The following is a 21,752-nucleotide window of genomic DNA, read 5'->3' on the forward strand; positions in this document are numbered from 1 at the left end:
CAGAACAGAAAACAGGTAGCTGTGTGTTGTCCCCTTCAGGAGAGTGGTCTGAGAGACGAAATCTATCCTTACAAATCCAGGCCGGACAGGCAGAGTTTGCTCTCCTAGCTCTGTGCAGCAGGATCAGAAGGAAATCCCCCCACCCTATCTGCTGCCTTTGCCCGTTTTCTTCACACAATAGTTCCACCACCCCACAGCAGGTGGGATTCCCATTTTGCAAATCCCTACCCTATTTCTTTGCTTCACAGTAACCCAAAATGTCACCAGACGGATCCCAGGACAGTGATTATGAGCATGCACACAATGGTGTAAGGGCCGGTATAATTACCTTGTTCCTAAGCATTCGATAATGCTTCCAAGCATCTTGTGTTTAGCTACTTGGTAAGGTCCTGAATGTCTGGCTCTCAGGCACTATGGTTTTATTGCTATAGAATGAGCCAGGAACCATTCAAAAGCTTTAAAAGGTCTTTTTAAATAGTCAGAATGAATTTACAGTGTTGGCTGCCTGGCAAACGCAACAGGCATTTCAAGTGGAAAGGAACAGCTCTTCATGGCATCTGCTGTTGGCATTTAGGGCACCCCGATCACCAACAATTCCTCTGCTCCACCTCACGGCACCCTGCAGGCTGCTGGCTAGGCAAAGCCATGGGCAGCGACAGGCAGAGAAGAAAAGGTCCAGGTGAAAACAAAGCTTAGAGCTAGGTGGAAGATTTCACTACAATTCATCAGAAAATGATCAAGAGCTCCAAGTGCCACAGAAATGCCTTGGTTTCAGTCACCCCCCGGTGAAACAAAAGCTTGGGCTCCACCAGCAGAGCCTGCCCACACGTGTCCCACCTGCCTCGCTGTGTGCCACCTCCCCTGGGGGCTCGTGGGGAGCTCAGGTGCCCAAGCCGGGCACCCTTGGCTTTCCAGAAATCACGGGTTTTGTCAAACTACTCTGGGGTGGACTTCTAAATAGGGTTAGTGTCCTTGAGTGACACTGCTGAGGACACATGGCCAAGAAGGACCTTAAACAAAAGTACAATGCTGAAACAAACCCTCTGGTTCTGTGAGAGAAGGAAGGGGTTGGATTATTCCTGACTACCGCCAAATCACCTCAGAGGAGCTAACGGGCCTAATTCGGATTCCCTGGACACGACTCATCAGTTGTTCACGAGCCACATCTCCACATGAAAAACAAAACGCCACCACCTGATCGTCCACCACGCTTTGCTGGTCTGGGGGGGAACAGGGGATGGCTTTCTGGTGGGCTGAAAAGCCCAAAATAACACCACTTACCTGTGACTGGGACAGGCTAGATGGACGCAGGAGCGGGAGGTTCCTAGGCCTGGTTTATGGCTGGGGTTGAAAAGCCGTCAGACAAGCAGCTGGAACAGCCACTGCGTGTGGCAAGATGAATGGGACTTCGTGCAGCTTTGGGGGCTAAAGGAAAGGATTTCTCCAAATTCTCCTACTCTACCTCTGCTAAGATGAAGCCTACAGCTCCCCTCGCCGGTCCCACGCACTGCTCCCCCCGCACTGCATCTGCCAGCGCTTCTCCACCCAGGCCTGCAGGGTCACCTGTCCCAAGCCCAAAACAGGTCCCTTCCCTGTCACACGCCTGCACAACACCCCAGCCTTGTCAGTGTGGGCTCCCAGATCCTTCTGCACGACTGAGGCAAAGCAAAGAGCACTTATATGGGGAATCCTCCATTGCCTTCTCCCCAACTCAGCCCCTTTCTTTATGCGCAGGGCCTAACCTGCACCCTCCTCAGCAGAAGCTGGCTCCAACCTCCTTCTCAGGCTAGGTATTTACTCCCCTGGTGTGATATCAGTGTTTTGGGGCCTTTGTCTCCACATTCTGGGTTCAAGAAAGTCCATCAAAATTGTATCTCAACTCCACCAACTAGTAAAGGCTGCTTAGGAAAAATGTATAAATATCAGAGCCAGCTCCTCTGTCCTTCCCTGGCACAGCTTCTAGAAAATGCAAGTTTTCTCAGGACACCGAAGGAAAGCAATTGGCAAAGAAGACGACAGTCAGGAAAACATTTTACAAAAGCCGAATAGGATAATTTAAAGGCATTATTATTAATGATGGCAATTACAGTGCTAGGAAGCTCAGTGGTTTTTCATATAGGACTGAGAAAGGAAAAGGAATAAAATCAAGCAATCTCGGTGAGAACATGAGACGAGCAGCAACGAGCTGTGGAAACCAAACAAGATCAGTCTCAAAACAACCAAGCCAAATCCTCTGCTTGAGTAAGCCAGTGCGGGTCCCCTGGAGTTCAGGGCTGGGGGAGAACCCAGGCTACCTCCCTCTGACCAGGGCAGAGGATATTAAAGCAGAGTTTTCCAAAGACCTTTCGGGAAGTAAGCTCAAACTCACTGCAACTAAATGAGCAAAGGAATTCCCCTGAGGCTGTGCAAGAATCTCTGCTCTGTTCGGCTGAGCCGCCCTCCCCAGAGTCACCAAAATGGGTGTCACCCCCACATCGCACCCCTCCAAATGGGTGTCACCCCCACATCGCACCCCTCCAAACAGGTGTCACCCCCACATCACACCCCTCCATGCACGTGTGCTTTCATACGCACCAGCAGACCCGCAGCCTGGGACGTTTCCTGAGGACCACGCAAAGGCCATCAAGCCGACCAGTCATTAATTCTCAGGAAGCACCCACTGCCTCATTGGTAATTACTTAAATAAACTTCCCTTTCATGGTGCCTGAGCCAAGGCCTTTCTTTCTGACACGTCCTAGTAAAGTTTTATTTAAGGTAAGATAACACAAGGGTTATGCACAAGAGCTGGGCTGCACCTGACTAAACACTCGGCCCATCAGCGATGGCCGGATGGCTCGAGCAGGATTTCACCACCTCCCCTCTCCTCTCCTCTGCAGCCCCTTCCAGCTCGCAGCATGTACGATTTCCCCTTATACATGCAGCATTTATCCTTCATGCAAATCTGTCTCATAAATCATTGCATCCCAGGTGCACCACGGAGTCATTTGCTAGGAAAATACTGTTCCAACCGAAGGACCCAACATACCACAGTGGTCTTTATGAGGGGGTAATATCCAGGATGGGGGGGGGGACTTGGAAACCTGCCAGGCTCCAAAAACGATTCATCCTGCCTGACCTTAAATCTTGAATTCTGACAGTTGCAGATGGAGCCATACTCGCAGGCAGGAAGCGTCCATCACGGCCGTGCTCATATCCTCCCTGTGGCCATCGCGACAGGGCCCCGGGGCCACATAAGAACCCCTCAGCTTGAGAACCTGGGGGTTATGAGCTACCCCAAAATTAGCCAAAATGAGGGGTTCCAGAAACCCGAAGCATAATTCAGGACTTCACACCTTGTAAGTTTTGCTTTCTGTGACTTCACCAGAAGCTGCAGCCAGCATTTCTCTCACTTGCATGGTTTTGAGGAAGATCTTGCTGGTCTCAGCAATTTAGATTTGTAGCAGCTGAGATCCTGCTCCCAGCACTAAGAATTTCTTAGATTTTAAGACTGCTGCTCTGTCAAACAATCATTTTATCTCTCATACAAAATTCTACCCAGACAACTGTTAGCTACAGCTAATCCAACAATAACCCAAGCACCTCTAGTTCTCAAGTGTTTCCACAGTATTTACTGTGCTCCCAAATACCTTATTCTTGTTTACTGATGTCAGGAATAAGATTTGTTAATTAGACCTCTGACCCTCTTCCATGTAGACCATTGAGATGCTTTAAAGTGGCTTGCAAGCGTAGGACTCATTTTTCAGAGGGCAGCATTAAGTTACCAAAGGAAAGATCCATTTAAGTCGAAAGTCTAATAGCTTTGTTGTGCCAAGAGATAGTCTCAGGACATCAAAGAGTCAAGGGAGGAATATTGTACTCAGCTGAGAAAATGGACAAGCAGTCAGACACAAAAGCCTTTCTGCAGCTCTGACAAAGAAACACTAATCTCAAGCTCCTGAAGAGTTTAGCTTAAGCCAAAGGAATATAAAAAGAAGAAACAAAATGCAGAATTAAGATTTCCAGTCTATTGATGTTAACTACAGTAATGAGCTGACATGCAACAGCATAAAAATTCTTAAAGTTCAAATTAAAAAAAAATAAACTAGAAAGCCACACAGGCCAGGAGTTTCAGTAACATCCTAGAAATGGACATTTTAGACAATTTAGCCTGCACCACAGGTCCTCAAGGCTTTATCCATATTCAGCACAGCTAGTACCAGCTGCCATGGACCAGCAGCAGGCTTCAGGAGCCCAGAGGAGCTCCCGGTGGGTCTCTTGCCCGACAGCACCGCCCTTGGGTGTTCCCAACTCTGAGGACAGAGAGATGGTTGAACGGGATTGATCGGGAGAAGGGACAAATGGCAAAGTGGGACTGCTCAAACAGAAGCACGTACAAACTGCTTTACTAGCAAGCAACCCTCCAGCATACAGCTGAAGGACGGGGACACCTCCTCCTCCTCCGAAGCATCTTGTGGTTGGCATGTGCCACCAGACAGGAGGATTTCCACCCCTTGGAGGATTTCCATTATTTGGTGTGTCCCTTAGTGCACCTCCCAAAAACATGGGCCAGTAGATGTCCACCAGACATCCACTGTCAGTGCCAGCAAGGCCCTGGTGCTCTGATGGTCTTACTGCTAGGTCCAGACAGACACAGAAGTCTAGCCCAGATGCAGTCCAGGACGGAGCAGATTTACCCTAACACATGCCAGGGACATTCACCAAAATGCTTTGACCCCTGCCCTCCTGGAATGAAAACAGCCCCTCCAAAGTACCAGTGTGGGGAAGAGAAAATTGTAAATGACTTAAAGGGGGATGGAAGCCTCCGAGCTTGACGATCACAAACTGAGGCCGCTAATCTTCTTGTCATGGGAGCAGACTCGCCCGGCAGAAGGGAATTCCTGCCTTTGACTGGCCTAATTAAAGGCATCGAACTCTGCACCCGTTATGGCTTGATGTGCCTTAATCCAATGTGACATTCGACATAGGCGAGGAACGCAGACGCGCACATACGGTTCTCATTGCTCGGAGGGGTTTGGCATCTGCGGGGTGTCCCAGCTGCAGCACGCTTCCTCTGCTCGTCCTGCTGGGCTGAGCTGCGTGGGGTGGCAAAGCGGGGGATAACTGCTCAGTCGGCCCCACGGCTCTGCGTGGCAAGGCGTTGTGCAGAAGGTCCCGTTTAGGGGAGAGGAGTGTGGTCTGAAATGCTGAAAGGCCACTTGAGAAGGTGGGGCTGGGATTCAGAGCTTTCCTCAAGTGAAATGGAGGGGGAAGGGCTGACAGTCTCTCTCCTGTCTCCTAGGGACAGGAACAACCAGTTGCTGTGCCTTTGGAGTGCAGGACATTTCTGAGTATGATGGTACAGAAGATTGTAAAGATCTCAAATCAGAGAAGATTTAGGACACAAGATGAACCTATGGGGTGCAGTGATGTGAATCACGGATACTACTTGTGTTCCTCACCTCCTGTCCAGGACTGGTCGCTAGGTCAGGGGACACACCATGACGTGCTCAGCAGAATCCAGAAGAGCTGAACCAGCCCTGGGAAGAAAACTTTCTTCAGAAACTGATGAGAAGGAGACAAACCTCCCCAGCCTTCCAAGCAGAAGTGGCACAGGAGGGCAGTCAGTGGCAGATGAGCGGGGACATCTGCGCCGTGGGGAGCACCGGGCTCTGAAGACCCATGGTGAAACCCATGCCCTGAAAAACAATAAAGCCTTCTCAACGGCACTGCAAGAAACCAACTTTCCTCTTCAGTTACTGTGTAAAAGATTAGAGTCCCAAGCTGCTATTACTTGTACTGCCAACTACCAGTGCTGGTCTGCTAGGCTGTATGGCAGCAGGCTGTGTGTTTAGAGCCGAGGGTCCCAAGTTCATTTCCAGTTAATGATCCATAAGAGAGATCGCAACATTTCTCAGAGGAAGACTACATGGAAGCAACAGATAGACTGCTTAGGCTAGAGTAGAAACAAAGCAGTGAAATACTTGTCATGAGTTATAAATCAGAAGTCAGCGATGCTCTACAGGAGCAGCAATATCTGATGCATGCTAGGACGAACAGGCGGTCAGTAAAAGCTCCTTCGGAATAACAAAACATAGATGGTGAATTCAGTGCGACTGAAACGCAGAACATGTTCGAATTCATATTTAATAAAGCAATTATTGTTTATTATTGAAGTACCAATTGATTATTAAAAACACATTTATTGAGGCTGGACCACAAGGTAACAGATACGTACCTCTGGCATAGTTGCGAAACCTCAGTAAATAGCGATTATTAGAAACACATTTATTGAGGCCTAACGATACCATAAGATGAGTATCAGTTACACAGCTCTTAAAACCCGATCGGTATGTTCTTAAGCCATTTTTACTGAGGGTTTACAGCCCAGCAGTAGAGCTACATGTCTTCATTTAGGGTTGCTAAGCCACATGGAATATCATCTTAATGCTCATTTGATACTTGATTAGGTAGTGTTTACAGGGAAAAGGTTACACCAACCCATGAGAACAAGGACAAAACGCAGTCGTTTTCCTGCTTCCAAAAACACAAATGAGCGCTGCTACTCGATGTGTTGTCAGATCTTTAGTTAATTTCTGAATGCCTGCCTGGCTGGAGCATGCGGACGGTGGGTGAGCTGAGGATACAACCACACGATTCACAGAGCCACATCTATCCCAGAGCCCAATGCCACAAGCACAGCAGTGACTCCTGCCCCCTGCCACACAGCTCATGCCTGTGCTATGTGCTGACCACCCTCAGTAAACCAACTGCACTCAATAAACCTCTGTGCTGGGTAGGTCACCCCTCCCGCCGCCCCTCGCTCCCAGCCCCATGGCACCTGCCTCCAGCTCTGCCGTCCCCATCCCACCCCACGGGGCATCGCACCCTGCGCAGCTACCGGAGACTCCCCAGCACCGCCTGAGCCTTTCCCATGCCTCGGGATGAATACGGGAGATCTCTTCCCCAGAGGAGCAGTGAGTGAAACAAAGAGGCAGTATGGAAACTGCAGCCCGGAGCGAAGGTAGCGATTTTGCCCAGATCATGCAGAACGGCTGCGGGAAAGCCCGGGGGAGAAGAAAAGTCTGCTTCTTTTCTTTCGCCATGCCTTAGACCTCCCGGCCTCCCCTGCGGAGGAGGAGGGGAGAAGGGAGCACAGATTACTGAAGAACTCCCCCAGCTCCAGTCTCCGCTGTTCAAATTTATATATTCCACTACAGGTGACATCATGATTGCTGGAGTCTGACAGGTGATGCTGTAAAATGCATGAAACCATAAAAATTTCAACAGCAGCAAGCTCCATTGCTGCTACATCTGACAGCACTTAGCTGCCCGGCTAACACAAATATTATAAAAGCACTCGGGAAAGAAATCCAACCTGCCTGACCTCAGTTTTGGACTAATAAACAGTAGAGCACGACCAGATTTCACCCACATATAATAAAAAGACGGCTTTCAAAGAAACCAAAGCAGGGTGTTGGTAGGTGTAAAGAGCTAAGGAAAGAGATGAGTTAAAAGTGGGTGAAGGTACTGCTGAGTGCAGGGGGCTCAGCTCCCAGCCTGTTCTGCTTTCTGCCCCTCTGTCTTTGTACCCACGGGGGATGTGTCTTAGAAGTGCCCAGCCATAGCTGCAAAGAGATGCTCATTCCTGTTACACAGCCACGTCGGGGTGGAAATTGCCTGAACTGCTGTTCCTTTCTGCTCTCTACAGGGAAAGAGTGCATAATCTTGTCTCAGAGAGTTGGACAGTAAGTAAATCCAAAAGAATTATTGCCCTTTCTTTCACCACCCTCAGCACTAAAATGCAGAAGTCCAAGAATCTGCTTCCTATTTCTTTCTGCTGCGAGATTCCTTTGGTCTCCCTGGGGGAGGAGAGCACCTTGCCTTGGCTCTGCGCGCACCCTGATGGAGGTGAAGGAGGATGTCCCCGCGGGCAACAGCTCCCCAAAACCACCGATGTGAGGCAGGCAGACACAGGCTGGCGGCTCCAGCCAGGGCAGAGGTTTTCAAGCCAGAGAAGCTGAAATGGACGCTCAGGTTCTCTGAGGGGCACTGGTTTCCATGGGCTACCTTGGGATTAGTCAGACAGACAGACAGAAGGAGCTCCTCACCTCCCACACACAGTCTTGGACGGGCAAAACCGAAGGTCTGCAGGTGGAACATGGAAAAGGGATGCTTGCTTGAGACGCATCAGGGCAACCAGCCTGGGAGCCCGCCAGCATCGAGGTTCGGAAATATTTCCACTGGCCACCCCAAAGGCTTTCTGAGCAGAGGTGGGCACCCTTGGGAAGCAGGGCAGAAGAGGGTCAGCAGCTGACGCCTCGTGGAGACCCTGCGGGTAGCCCCCAGGGTACAACTCGCAGCCTGCCCTGCAGCCGTGCCCTGGCCACCACCACCCCTGGACACAGCACTGCCAGGTCCCTGTCCCAGCCTGGAGGCCACCGGCAGCTGCGCTCAGCAACCCAGCGGGCACCCGACCCACGGGTGCCTCTGTGCCAAAAAGCACACCTGCAGTCTGATTTGCCGTTGGATCGCAGCGACAGTCTATTGAGACAGGCAAGCGACAGAAGCTGCTATAAATACACACACAGCTCCATTAAATCCCCCTTTATTCAAATGTCTGGAGCTGGCTTGGAGCTCGCTCGCCTCCACGGATGCGCGCACAAGGGGCACTGAGTCAAGTGGCAGGCACCAGTCAATGCTGCCCTGTCTGGGGCTGTTACTGGGCAAAACAAACAGCAGCACCAAAATCCTATTGTTACCCACCTGCAACTGGCAACGAGGCTCAAACTGCTAAACATGGTTTTAGTTCCTAAAGATAGGCGTGTTTAAATGTCATTTTTCAACCAAAGATGTTGCTGCCAAATTGTATGGAGTATTTTTAATCACAGGTTTCACCGAGCACTTCAGTGGAAAGTGTGTGATTATTTGTTCACAAAATCGTCGCTGTTTTTTCACCATTACAGATTTCCTTTTTCTACTGAAGTCACTGGTAATAGACACAGATTTTTTCAAACAATTTTTAGTTACTGGAAAAACACGCACACTGAAAAAATGGAAAGTGTGTTCACTGGACCGCGCTAAAATCTTTTTCACATAAGCGGTTCCTTATTCTGCAGTCAGATTTATCAGAATTGACACCAACTGACGGAAATGTGACGGATACAGGCAGCAATTAAAAGCACCTGATATAGACCAAGCTGTGACAGCACTTCCCCAGCCCTACTGTACCAGGGGACAGGACAAACTGCGACTAGGTAGGACTTCACCTCTCATGCTCCAGTTCTTCTAAATCTGTAGCCAGATCCAGCTACAAAAAGCCCCAGTCACATATTTTCACAAATACAAGCAGACATTACAGTGATTTAAGTGTGGTCTCTGCAGTCGTCTTCCCGCAGAGCCAGGAAGATATTTAGGCACCTCATTTCAGCTAAAATAAAAGCGATGCCTATGGGACGTTTCCTGCCTAATCACTCCTTGGATCTCGTCCCACATCTCCCTGCTGCTTCTCTACTGCAAAATGCGGAGGAAAACACCACCACGACTTCCCAGAGCGGCGTCAACTTCAGCTCCAGCTCGGGTGGCGTGAGGGCTCAGCTCCTCTAATTAAAACGAAGCTGTTATCAGGAAATGAGCTCTCCCCGACTAGCTCGGGAGAGCAGCTCTGGATTAAGCGTTCCCATCCCCTGCTGCTGCCATTCTCTCTGGATCATTTCCCGACTCCAGCCCGAAGGGAGCAGCTGCTCCAGGCTCCCTGCCCCGTGGACCAGACAAACGCTGCCAGAGCCCAGTTAATTCCTGTCGAGCCAGGAGATGGCACTCCACATCATGCAGAATTGTGCCTGGGCTTCGCAGGCCCCCAGGACCTCCCTTGTGTGCCTCTGAGCAGCTTCTGCCACCCATCAGCATCCCCGCAGGCCATCAGCAGCCGTGTTTGCACCAAGCCCCCCAGGAGGTGAGGTGCGGAGCCACCCGCGCTGCCCTGCACCTGCAGCGCTCCGACAGCACCACCTGGCCCCGCTCTGCAACCCGGGGGCTCTTTAATGCAATCCCCCTCTTTTTATGGAATAGGCAAAAAAAAAAAAAAAAAAAAGTAATAATAACCGATCATAAAAAATCAAAATCGTTTACCTTTCAGGAGGCAGCTCAGCACAGACTATTACAGGGTAATTTGGTACATCATAAAGTTTCCTATTAGAAAAGAAAATAGGGCTGCTTGCATGGGCTGCCAATTGGAAATAAAATAGTAGTGGGGTCGTGATCATTAGCACCACTCTTTCTATTAGGCTTGCTTTCCATTAGGGGTGGGAAGAGGAGGGAGACTGAGGTTCAGGTAAAAGCAGATGAGATTGGTCTGGAAGCCAGGGGGGACGAACAGAAGGCTCTGTGCTTATGAGGGATCTCCTCTTGCACCCATTGCACTTACAGTTGTGAGCCCCACGGGTATGGGTGATGCAGGACTAGTCCCCAAGGAGCTACTCATTATGATTCTCAGGTACACAACACATTTTTTTGCAGAAAAAATACTGAAATTGAGACAAAGAAACAGGCGAGAATGAGATCAAGTTGGTTACTGTGACTGGCCACTGCTGTGAACAAAGGCCCGAAGCGGCGGCCTTCGTGTGTGTGTCTCAGCACACTGCCCTTCGCTGCAGGCAACGTTTGACATTGATCCCACACCTCTGATGCTTCCCTGCTTCTCCAGACGCTTGTCCCATGAAGGTGATGTGATGCCAAGCATCCAGCAAACCCAGTCCCCCACCACCCCACCAGCTGCATTACAAGGACAGCCTCCCTGGGCTGCTCCGAGCAGCGCAGCAAGGCACGGCCCCGCTTTGCACAGGGGAAGCGACATGACCAAGGCCACAGGGGAGAGCAGTGGCAGAGGCAGGTAAAATATCTGGGCTCTCGAGACTGCACTCTCTAGGGTGTCCTGAGCTGGCCCAGCAGGGTATGTCCCCAGACACAGGGTCTCAGCTCTTGGAAGTGGGACCCAGGGTTTTTTTGACCCAAGTCACCTGGTTTTGCTCTGATCTCTGCTCATGCACCCATTTCTCTACCGGGAGTCACAGGCACGGGGCTGCGCCTGCAGCTGCAGCAGGAGACTGTGCACACAGGCACCAAGCAAGAGAGCTGGGAGCATTTGCTCCCCCTGTCCTGCCTTGGGGCAAGGAGGAACAACCTCCCCCTGACAGCCCCCTCCCAGCATCTGGCAGTGGCACAGGAGGAAAGGCTGGAGCATTTTGCTTCAGGAAAGAACACAAACGATGCTTTTATTTCCTTCAAGGAGGAAAAAGTCTCCTCTCTCTGACAGGAGTTATGTTTTGCTGATTCTCACACTTCCAGCACACTTCCCTAGGTGACTGCATGATAAGATGGATCAGCTCACCTCCACGCCGTGATGGGACATGGTGAGGACCTCCACGGTGCTGCACACCACGAGGAGCACAGCCCCAACAGTCAAAGCTACAGCAAGACATACCCCAACATCCGAGAGAGGAAGGATCCATGACATAACCCGTGGACACTGCAGATGAAAACGGTCCTTAGAGATCCGAGGGCGTCAGCCTGGAATTTGGGGCACAAAGGTCACAAAGGGCCATGGAGCTCGGGTCACAAACCAAGAGTAAGCAATAATGACATGAGCTGCTCATTAATATTCACCCCGCAGCTCCCATAAAAATCCTCACACCCTCTCGAGAGCTCTGTCTTATTTCATTACTCCTCGCAATTTATTAAGAAAAATCGTTCCTGCGCCACATTTGGGAAGTAACTGAAACTAGCAGCGCTGTCTCCATCTCGTGGGGGAACTGAAGCCCAGCCAAGGCTTGGTCACTGCTCGCTGCGCCGATCTGCGGACTCGCTGCCTCCCCACATCTTGGCCGCCTGTTGGACGGTTCACCTCTCGGCCGCACGCAACGTCCCTTTCCACCTTCTCCTGGCATTGCCACCATCGCTGCAATTGTCTCACATCTGCGTGCTCCGCTTCTTGCCGCGGTGTAGCACAGGTAACCCACAGCACCGCGCGGGGCCAGACTGCGGGCAAAGGGAAGCCACCCAGAACCTCGTGCACCAAACCTCCTTGGCCAGCACCAGCAGCACCTGCACAAGGAGCCCCGCTGCAGCCAGCCCCGCAGGCGTCTCCGTGCCAGAAACCCCCTAGCAGACCTCACAGCACCGCTGTGCCTCCTCGGTGAAGAGCACACTTTTACAGCAGAAAGCGGGAGAGGGGCATGCGTGCAGTGGAAATGAGATGCTTTCCACTTAGTTCAATCCCCCCCGTATTTGTGGGGCTGCCTGCTGACTCGGCTTTTATTTGCCTTCACCTCTCAATGGAAAATAAGCGAAAGCTGGGTTCCCTGACAAGGCTCGGTGTGTCTCATGGGCTTCGTCCCATGTCCTCCAGCACTCTGGTAGCTGGCTCTTTGCAGGGGCACCCAGACACCAGCCACTGCTCAGACAGGGGACACCCGAGCCGAGCTCACACCCAGGCACAAACTCAGCGTCTCTGAAAAGCAAAGCACCACGGAAATAATTGAGCTGTACAGAGAGATTGACAAGGACTTCTGCTGGCCCACAGCTATGCTGCTCAGACCAGGACACACAAAAATCCCCCCGTGCCCACAACCCACATGGCCTAAGGGCTGCAAAGCCCCAGGTTCCCAGCACACCTGCTCTCCACTGCCTTTGCAAACCCCATGAGGTGATCACAAGAGCAAGGTACCAGGAAGCATTACACAACCCACTCCCCGACCACCAGCTGGACACGACGCTCCCGCGGGTCTTTCTGCTGATGCTGCAGCCAGAAAGGTGAGCAGAGAGGCTGAGCACCGAGGTGAGTGTTTGATTAACTCGGGTCGGTGAGGGTTTGGGGGGGATCTGTTGGAGATGGAAGTGAAAGCTTTATGGAGTGTTGGCGGGTGCTCCTGACAGCGCTGGAGACGACACGGATTTGGCACGGGCTGCAGCAGCGTTCTTCCCTTGCCATCTGATTTCCAGGCTCCAAAGGCCCCGGGTGACTGATGAAACTCTGCTACGCAACATTTTTGGTTTCATGTTCCGTTTTATCACAACGAGCCCTGAACCTTGTTCCATGCAAGGGGCCACTCACATTTATTCCTAACATTTCCCTGAAAGGTTTCGCTCTCCATCAGTTCTCCCCCACCCTCAGCCCCACGCTCACAGATTTGATAGCCCATACATAGCTGAGCTCCTAGCCAACAGCGGGTACTCCACGATGCAACTTTCAGTCGTAGTCATCTTTTATTACCAGGACTCCTTAAACCTTTTCTTTGCCTTCTGTCTTCCTTTGATTTTGGCTTTTCTTATTAATTAAATGGCAGGTTTCAATAGCCCAAGATTGAATTATAAGCCTTGTTTAGAGCAAGCAGAATGATCAGAGCAAAGGGTGGAAGCTATATATGTAATACATACATATACTTACGATACAGAATTTTGCTTCCAGACGCTTGGAACAAATTAAATAGAGGATCAAATTAACTAGTGATTGAATTAAGTGGAAAGCATCTCATTACCTAAAAGACGGAAACGTGTCATTTTAAAACAGCTAAAAATAAAGCAAGAATGGGTCAAAATGAAAAGCAGGAACCTTGCAAATGTCAGCCAAATCTGGGCTCTGCTGAGCCCTCCAAATGTGAAGGCTGTAAATAAGGTGGGTTTTGCTGCATAGTGGGAACTGCTGGGAAATGATGAGCTTGGAAAACAGATGTTGCAAAAACGAACTGCTACACGTCGCATTTCATACACTGGCAATCAAAGAGGCATGCGTCGGGTGAAAGGGGTCTCATCTGCAGAGCACAGCTTAGCAGGAAGGGCTTGGCATGCCCAGGACATCGCCTTCACCCACAGGGAGGTACCCAGGGCTGTGGATCTATTACACGGCTGCAAATTCAGAGTAACGCTGCTTACTCTGTCAACTGGGTTAACAGTTCACTGTCAGTCAATGTCTGCAAATTTCCTCTTGCTACTCACTGCCCAGGAAGTTATTCAATCAGAATGAATTTCAAGTATTTCCCAAAGAGAACCAAACCTAGTGATGCAAATCTATTATTTTAACCCAAAAAGAAGACATCTTGTGTCTGTCTTAATCCAGCACCTTTGTTCAAGGGCTCACTTCTGTTTTCCAGACACTTAATTTCCCTTGAAATCTATGTGAAACCAGAGAGCATTCAAAGCTTGCCTTTGTTTCACCATGAAAGAACCGAGATCACTTCACACGTTTCTCCCCTCCTGTGACACTGATGCTCATCTTCCTTCCTGCTCATCTGGACCTTACGAATTCCAGCCACTTGACTTCTCCTCCTGACACAACATTTCACTTAGCGATGCATCAGATGGAAATTGTACTGAGCTGGCGTGGAGCGCAGGAAATCAGTTTTTCACTCCACCTAACTCCAGTCCCAAATTCACCATGAGGAATCAGGCTTTAGCCCTTTCCTATCTAATGTCATATTTCTTCCTTTTGTTCCTTTTATATATCACATTTTGACAAATGCAAGTGGAAGTTTTCCAAGATAAATAACGTTATCTTTGCAGAACCCTACGGCACCCCATGGCAACTCATTATTTTTCAATTAAATTTACTGTTCATTGGCAGTTGCTCTGCTTTAATTTTCTGCCATTTGTTTACTGAAGAACGAAATGCATAACACAAAGCCCTATAAAAGTCAGACTAAGTTAATTAAATGTGGAACTGGGAAAGTCTAACTTTGCCTCCAGAGCAGTTTTATCATAAGATCTCCTTAAAAAGGTCACTTTTTGCAGGAATTTATTTAGACATATGTAACCATTATTAATTAAATGTGCACTCCTTTCACAACTCTCTCCAAAAGACAGTTAGCAGTATTTTGTAACCAGTGACTGTAGGAACAAGAGTTCACAAGATTCACAAAGCCGGATGCGAAAAATATTCTTCAGTCAGTCCAATATTTTTAGCTCCCTTCCGTACACGTCTCTGAGTTAGCAATCCTGCATTCAGCTGAGATAAGAACCCGTTAGGAAGCGATGCACCATATTATTTTCCTTCTAATGTCAAGAAGACCTGATTCCATTCCTTGATAGGATCACAGCTTTGATTGATTGCAAAGCTGTCAGGTACATAGGCTTTTACCAGCCATTTTATATACTAACAAAAAATATTCTGATAAGGGTCCTCCACTAGCTCCTAGCACATCACCTGGATCAAGAAATGACTGCACAATAGACATCAAAAATTAATCAGGATGCAAACCTCAGCTGATGACAATGTCACAAGACAATGTCAGAAAAAATCATTATTAAGCAACAGCAGTCAATAAATATTTGCACGCTCTTCTCCATCTGAGCTAAACAAACCTCAAAAATTGTACCTTACAAGTACCTATTTCTCTGCATGGGCGATTGAGAGCTTGATATCTGCTCAGGTACAGATGTCTATGCTGCAAATCATTGTATCTGTTCAGGTGAAGTCCATCCTCACAGTCTCAGAGTGGTGTCTAGCGTGAACCCATCACCCAGACACCTCTATCAACCACCCTCATCCTACCCTGAGAGGTAGCTGAAATAGGGGCCATGAGTTACCCCCTGGAAGTGCCTACTTCCCACCACATTTTAGATTGAAAGCTGGGGACAACGTAGTCCAAGCTAAGAGCTGAATGTGACAGGTCAGAAATAGCTTTTGAGTGCTAAAAAGAATCCCAGCTTGGAACTTGGAACAATTTTTCTGGAGAGGAAAGAAAAAGAACAACCTTGTCTGAGACACACGAATTAGAAACAACATGAATAATTAACCGAAGACTACAAAGCTGAAAGAAGTCTCCATTTAGGTACCCAAAAGCTAGTCTGAACAAAACTGAAGCTAAGGCTTCAGTATTTTGCTGGGACAAATGACTGCAAAAGGGAAACGTACTAAAATGCCCCTATTTGGCCCACATTGTTACTGCAGCAGTCACTAACGCAAGCTCTACCTCCATGGCAAGAAGGTTTCTCCTGGTGCCGAGCAATCAGAAGACCTCCTGGGCAGACCCAGCGATGCTGGGTACCATCTGCAGCCATTTTGAGTGGATAACTGCAGGAGCGGTGGAGAAGCAGGCTAAGGTCTGTAGGAGCACCACAGAGGGGTCTGGCCAGAGCATTTCAAAGGCATCAGATCAGAGTGTGTGCCTGATCTCTGCTACTGATCTCCTGGGAAGCAAAGAGTGGTGCCTGAGCCGGCAGCACCTTGAGTCAGGTGCAAGTGAAAGGCGGTGTGACGGCGTTGAGGCGAGCTTTACATCTTGTGCAAGGTGAGAGAAGCACGGTGTCAGCAGCTAATAAGTTTATAACGGGGTTTCTTCCTCAAGCCAAATGCAGCCCAGATTTATAACTCCCCCATACCACTCTGAACTTTCCGACACTCCTCCTGAAACATTTCATTATTGCTCAATTACTGTCATGTTCTCTTAAGGACCTGGAGGGGAAGAAGGTCTCCATTTGGAGACCAGATGCCACTTCCATCGATATTCACCAAACTGCACTGTGCAATAAATAATCCATTCACCCTTCAGAAACAGGCTTTGAGGATATGATAAGTTAAAGAAAAGAAGAAAAAAAAAAGTGAAAACTCTGACATGCTCTATGTGTAATGGAAACTAACCAGAAACTGAGATGTTGAATTGGTAGCAGGGCACCTTCGGCTTGTCATGGGGCCAGACTGCCTGTCTGACACGGGGGAGGCAGCAAAAGCAGAAATCCTCAGTAGCCTCCACACTGCACAAACTCCAGTCACACTGAAAATACCAAATCTCATGGTTGTCAACCCAACAGAGTCTTGCCCAAAACAGGTCAATCCCAGCACTTTGTAGCAGCTTGTTCCAGACAGTCCTGGTGGACTGGCCCTAGAATGGGAAGGGTACATGGGAAGGCGGTTAAGGTGAGAGCAAGAACCTCCAGGACACACTCAGCATCTATGTGCAAGCAGGCACTCGGCACCCACCTACGCTGAGCTCTGAAAACTGCGGAACAAGTATTTTCCTGACCTGAAAGCTGGTTTGACTTCTTCTTCATATGGTCAGGGTAGACAGGACTTCAGGCAGAACCAAGTGCACCGCAGCCCCCTCCAGCACAGATGCCCTAAATTCAGTATCCTTAACCAGAAGACTGCGTTCAAGGATCCTACTGGGCTTAAACCCCACTCCTGAGTTACATCTGTCTTAGAATTCATGAATCAACCGACAGCTCTCGTACATTCACTGGACAGACACTTCCACAGCATATTAGCATCCAAAATGTTCTTACTGCTTTGATACTTGTTACAAGTCTCTGTTTCTACATATGGAAACCACATTATATATTCCAGATGGAAATTCATACCCTATTTCAGAGAAGGAAACGAGAGCTATTTCATACTAGATGCATAATTTGTTGTGTGAATATGAAATACGTGACTGCCTCACATGTTATGTTGTGAGCTAATCATAAAAAAATATAATGAAAAAGGTCCCATCTGTCTCTAAATCCTATAATCCAAATGTTCTCAGCTAACTCTAGCTCTGGCAGTACCTGGTATCCATACAGCAAGGAGAGTTTTCTGTGCCAGGGAAATACTGCAAACCAGAAGAGCATTTACAAAGCTGCAACCAAGGTTTCATCTGAGGCAGTGAGAAAACATCTTAGAGGGAATGGACACCTCACGACACTTCTTCAGCTAACTGAACTCATTCCCCAACTCTTCAAATTGTTCTTGACCTGCCTTTTTACCCAGGCTACCCTATAATTATCTTCTTAACATAATTTCCCTCCAGTTCCCTGAAGAGCCTTAATGGGATCACTGGGAAAGATCCAGCTGCACATTAGAAAGCGTGGGGGCAAAGTGCTGTCCCCAGAAGACCAGGCAATATTGCCACTCGCCGTGGTGAGGCTGCGGTTTCAAAATGCAGTTTGCTGACTGCTGAAGTGGATCTGCTGGACTAAGCCAGCAGATCTGTGGCAAACGGCAGCAGGTGGGTCTGACCTGCTCTGCCTCTTCTCTTGCAGTTTCATTTATCTGCAACCAAATTCACGAGCCTGGTCCCACAGTCCTACTGCAGTATCACCGAAGATGTTCCACTGGCACCTACGGGACCATTCCTGGGGTGTGGTTTGGACCTGACAACGAGCAAGGGGTACAGGTGGGATGGCCACAGGCTCTCCGTGTCTATCAGGTGGTTGTCTGAAGTTAGGGGGTGTCAGAGCTTTTGGCTGTCACCCCTCTCCATTAACTACGGCCCTATGGGGACCACTGCTCCCCTTTCCCCTCCTGCAGCACCTCACAAGCTGCCCTACAGCCACAGCAGCATGCGTACACTCACCCCTTTCACGGAGGAGCTGCATCCCTCTTGGTGCTGGACAGTGGCAGGAGACCTGGCACTCGTGAGTGATGGTGGCACTCCACAGCCATGTCGCTGGATCTCCATGCCCAAGACACAAGGATCTCAATGCCAGATGGAGCAGCTCCCTTTAAAGAGCTTTTTTCTTTTTTTTTTTTCTCTTTTTTTTAACCTCAAAGAAACTATTTCCAAACAAGAGCCCTTTTATTGTTATGCCAATTTCAAGCCATGCTGAAGTTCTTAAACATCTGGGCCTGGGCCATTGCCTTTTGAATTTAACCGGTCCATCAGCAATTGCATTCCAGTAGTATGAGTTGTGTCTGTCTCTACACAGGCCTGCACTCCATTTCCCACTCAAAATAGGTCTTATTTACCATCAACCCCCCCAATCTCTTTTCCTATCTTTCACAAAGTCTGGCAGACATGGCATGGCAGAGGTCCTCTCCCCTGAGGCTCCTCCTCAGACTGAGGAAACACGAGGAGGACATTAGCAGGGAATTTGTTAAATATAACTCCCAGAGGAACATGGCAAGCAGATCTTGTTGTGTAGAAGGGCAAAACAAACACGACCAAACAAAAAGAAAGATATGCCGTAACTACCACCGCCCAGCAACCTCCTGCAGTCCTTACCAAATGAACCCGGAGGGAAAATTCCCTCTTGACCTCAGGTCTGGAGACTGAGTGCAACGACCAGGCACTGGAGAGAATGAGATGCCACCAGAAGGGAGCTGCTTACCTCCTCCCGTGCTGCAGGCTCCGAGGCTGCTCAGACCTGGAAGAGCTCCCCCAACCCACCAGAAGCCAAATCATGGATTGAGGAAGAAAAACTTTCCTTCCTGATCTCAAAGGTGAGTGGAAGCAGCCTCGGAACAGTGAAGTTGTACAAGTATGGTATAAATAAAGAGTGATCTGATCTCTTATCCCTGTTGGGGATATCAACAGATTAGCTATGCAAGGACTCATATCAAAGCTTTTTCAGGTCCTAGGAATTGCTGATTTGTCATACAATTCCTTTCACAAACCTATCAGACTTCATCTTAAATAACTCCCCTAACCAGTCTCCAAGGGAACCCTGTCCCTTGTAGTCACAGCAGACACCATGCACTGGGAATTCCTACCAACAGCAGTGTCTGCAGTATTTCCCAGGTTCTTTCCAGCTTCCATCCCTCCAAGTTGTAGATCCAGATGGTCCCCACCAAACAGCAGGCACTTCCCTCAGCTCTCTTCATCCAGAGAGAGAAAAAGCACTCACCAAGGCAGCAAGACCACCAAGATCTGGGTCACCATCTGGCCATCCCTATTTCTGCCCACTATTGAGGGCGATGACACTGCCTTACATACCACAGTTAAGTCCCCAAGTTGAACAGGACGAACATCTCGCAGAGTGTCCCAGGCTACAAGTTTAACCCAATTACAGGATTACACAAAAGCAATTGCCTGGATTAAGACAATTTTGCTGGCTTGAATCCACTTCACTAAGCATTGCAGATCACTGTAACCTAACTTCTCCTCGGGATTTACCACCCCATCACCTTTGTGCAACCTGCATATTACCAGCACAGCATTCACACCATCACTTTAGAGGATTCCTAATTAACAGTTATTCAAGGCTCGATCCAGAGCTTACTGCAAACAATTAAAGATTTAGGTACATTTCAGCAGGTTTGAGGTCTGATCCTTTAGGACTCTTTTTTAGTTACAAACTATATAAATGCTTTAATCAAGAGGTCATGCATTACTGAATTAGAAACTAACCTGCAGGTGTCTTGGCCAACCAGATGACGTAGAGATGTTTCTGATAGGATGTCTTCCACCATACCCGTGACTGACACCGGGAATTTTGCCATCTGTGTTGAGAGAAAGGCAAATTAGCAAAGATATTAATTCACACCTGTCACAGCTCCTATGGATGTCTCCACGCCCTTGGGACACCCCTATTGCCTCCTGCTTCCAGTACTTCCTCGCCTAGAAATCTCCCCAGATTAGGATGTTTTCAAGTGTCTGCTTACTGCTGATAGAAAAAAAAAAAAAAAAAAAAATACTCCAAAGTATGGAATAGAAGAGAAAAGGGGCTGCGGTGAAGGTTCATGGCTGGCCTAATCTATCATGCACCTTTGGGAAACTAGTCACCTCTGGTCTTCAGTTTGCTTTGGTCTTCAGTGCAGCCTTTGAGCTCCCCAAGAGGACAGCCACTGCCTTCCACGTGTTTTCCAAATCTCAGCCCAGTGGCACCAGTGCTCAAGCAGAGCATTTAGACACCAACAAAATGAAAGCAATAAAATGATTTCACTGGTGGGATTTACTTCTGGCTTGGTCCTCTTTTCTCTTGACTTGGTTGTAAATCCCTTCTGGATGCTTTTTAACACAAGAGGTAGGGAGGGAGAAGTATCTCTCTATATCTCATGGGCTTGGGTGGAAACAAAGCATCTAATTTGAGAGCAGTTTGCCTTGGGAGGCAAGCATTGACTTTTACAAACAGCAGACAATGCTCTGAGGCTTTTGGGTGACTGCTCTAATGTTTTCTGGCTGGATGGTAAACAGCCAGGTAACTGCTGACACCGTCCCGAAGCAGGGTTTGAGGTTCCTCCCATTTTCCCTGGAGGCCATAATCCGAGCTCCTACTAGAGAAACAAATAATTTATCATAGCAGGGACGTCTCATTAAGATTTATTACAAACCCTTATGATAGCTCAGGAAAACTGCTTCCAGGAGTCATCCAACACACCCGAATTAACAAGACAGCCCTTCAGATGGAACTGCGCTATCCAAATCCCTTTACACTGACCTGCAGCCCAGAAATGCTACGACAGCCACGGCAGCTGCCCCACATTAACAGATATCTGCAACTTTTAACAAGAATCAGGCACAGAGCTGTTCCAATCCCCTGCTATAAAACTGATGAACTGAGAGGAATATCGCAAAGAGAAAGAGGAAAAACAGCATCATGCCATAGCTATTTGACTGTGATTTATGTCCCATTCCACCTTGCCTTATCATAGCTAAGCCACTCAGGAGGAGAACACTACACATGCTGTACAAAAATGGACATTGTGTGCAGTTCTGCATCCTCATACAACTGCAACATGGGCTTGTAGACACTCCAGCCTCACCAAACCAACACCTGCTGACACCAGGAAGGTACAGCTACAACCGCTGGGTGCACTGATGGTACCTGCACAGCCACACAACGCTGCCTGTGCTCCCCGAGTTTTGCTACAGCCTTGAAATGTGTGCTGCATAAACCATGGCATCGATCCCCTGGGGAGCATTGCTGCCTTGGATGTGCTGACATCTTTATCAACAGCCGTAAGCAGCCTTCACTGTACAGACAGCTGGGCGAGAGAGAAGGTGATCCCTGGCACCGAGCTGACAGCCAGACCGTTTTGCCAGTTTTCAGAACCAGACTTTCCACTGTTTTGTTTCAAAGTGACA

The 21,752-nt window shown here is 48.8% G+C and overlaps 1 long non-coding RNA gene across 34 annotated transcripts in view; it reads right to left on the bottom strand.

Moving 5' to 3' along the window:
• The window catches only part of LOC106047103 (uncharacterized), a 133,643-nt gene that overhangs the window by 38,144 nt on the left and 73,747 nt on the right, over positions 1–21,752 (bottom strand). For 33 of the 34 annotated variants that reach the window (XR_010825994.1, XR_010825993.1, XR_010825969.1 and 30 more), the window contains one exon: positions 20,076–20,167. This is a non-coding gene — a long non-coding RNA (uncharacterized lncRNA). Of the gene's footprint in view, positions 1–5,561; positions 5,676–20,075; positions 20,168–21,752 lie in introns of all 34 variants that reach the window. The other variant, XR_010825965.1, reaches the window with a different exon arrangement.

This window comes from Anser cygnoides, chromosome 19, assembly GCF_040182565.1.
Source record: "Anser cygnoides isolate HZ-2024a breed goose chromosome 19, Taihu_goose_T2T_genome, whole genome shotgun sequence".
Lineage (NCBI taxonomy): Eukaryota > Metazoa > Chordata > Aves > Anseriformes > Anatidae > Anser > Anser cygnoides.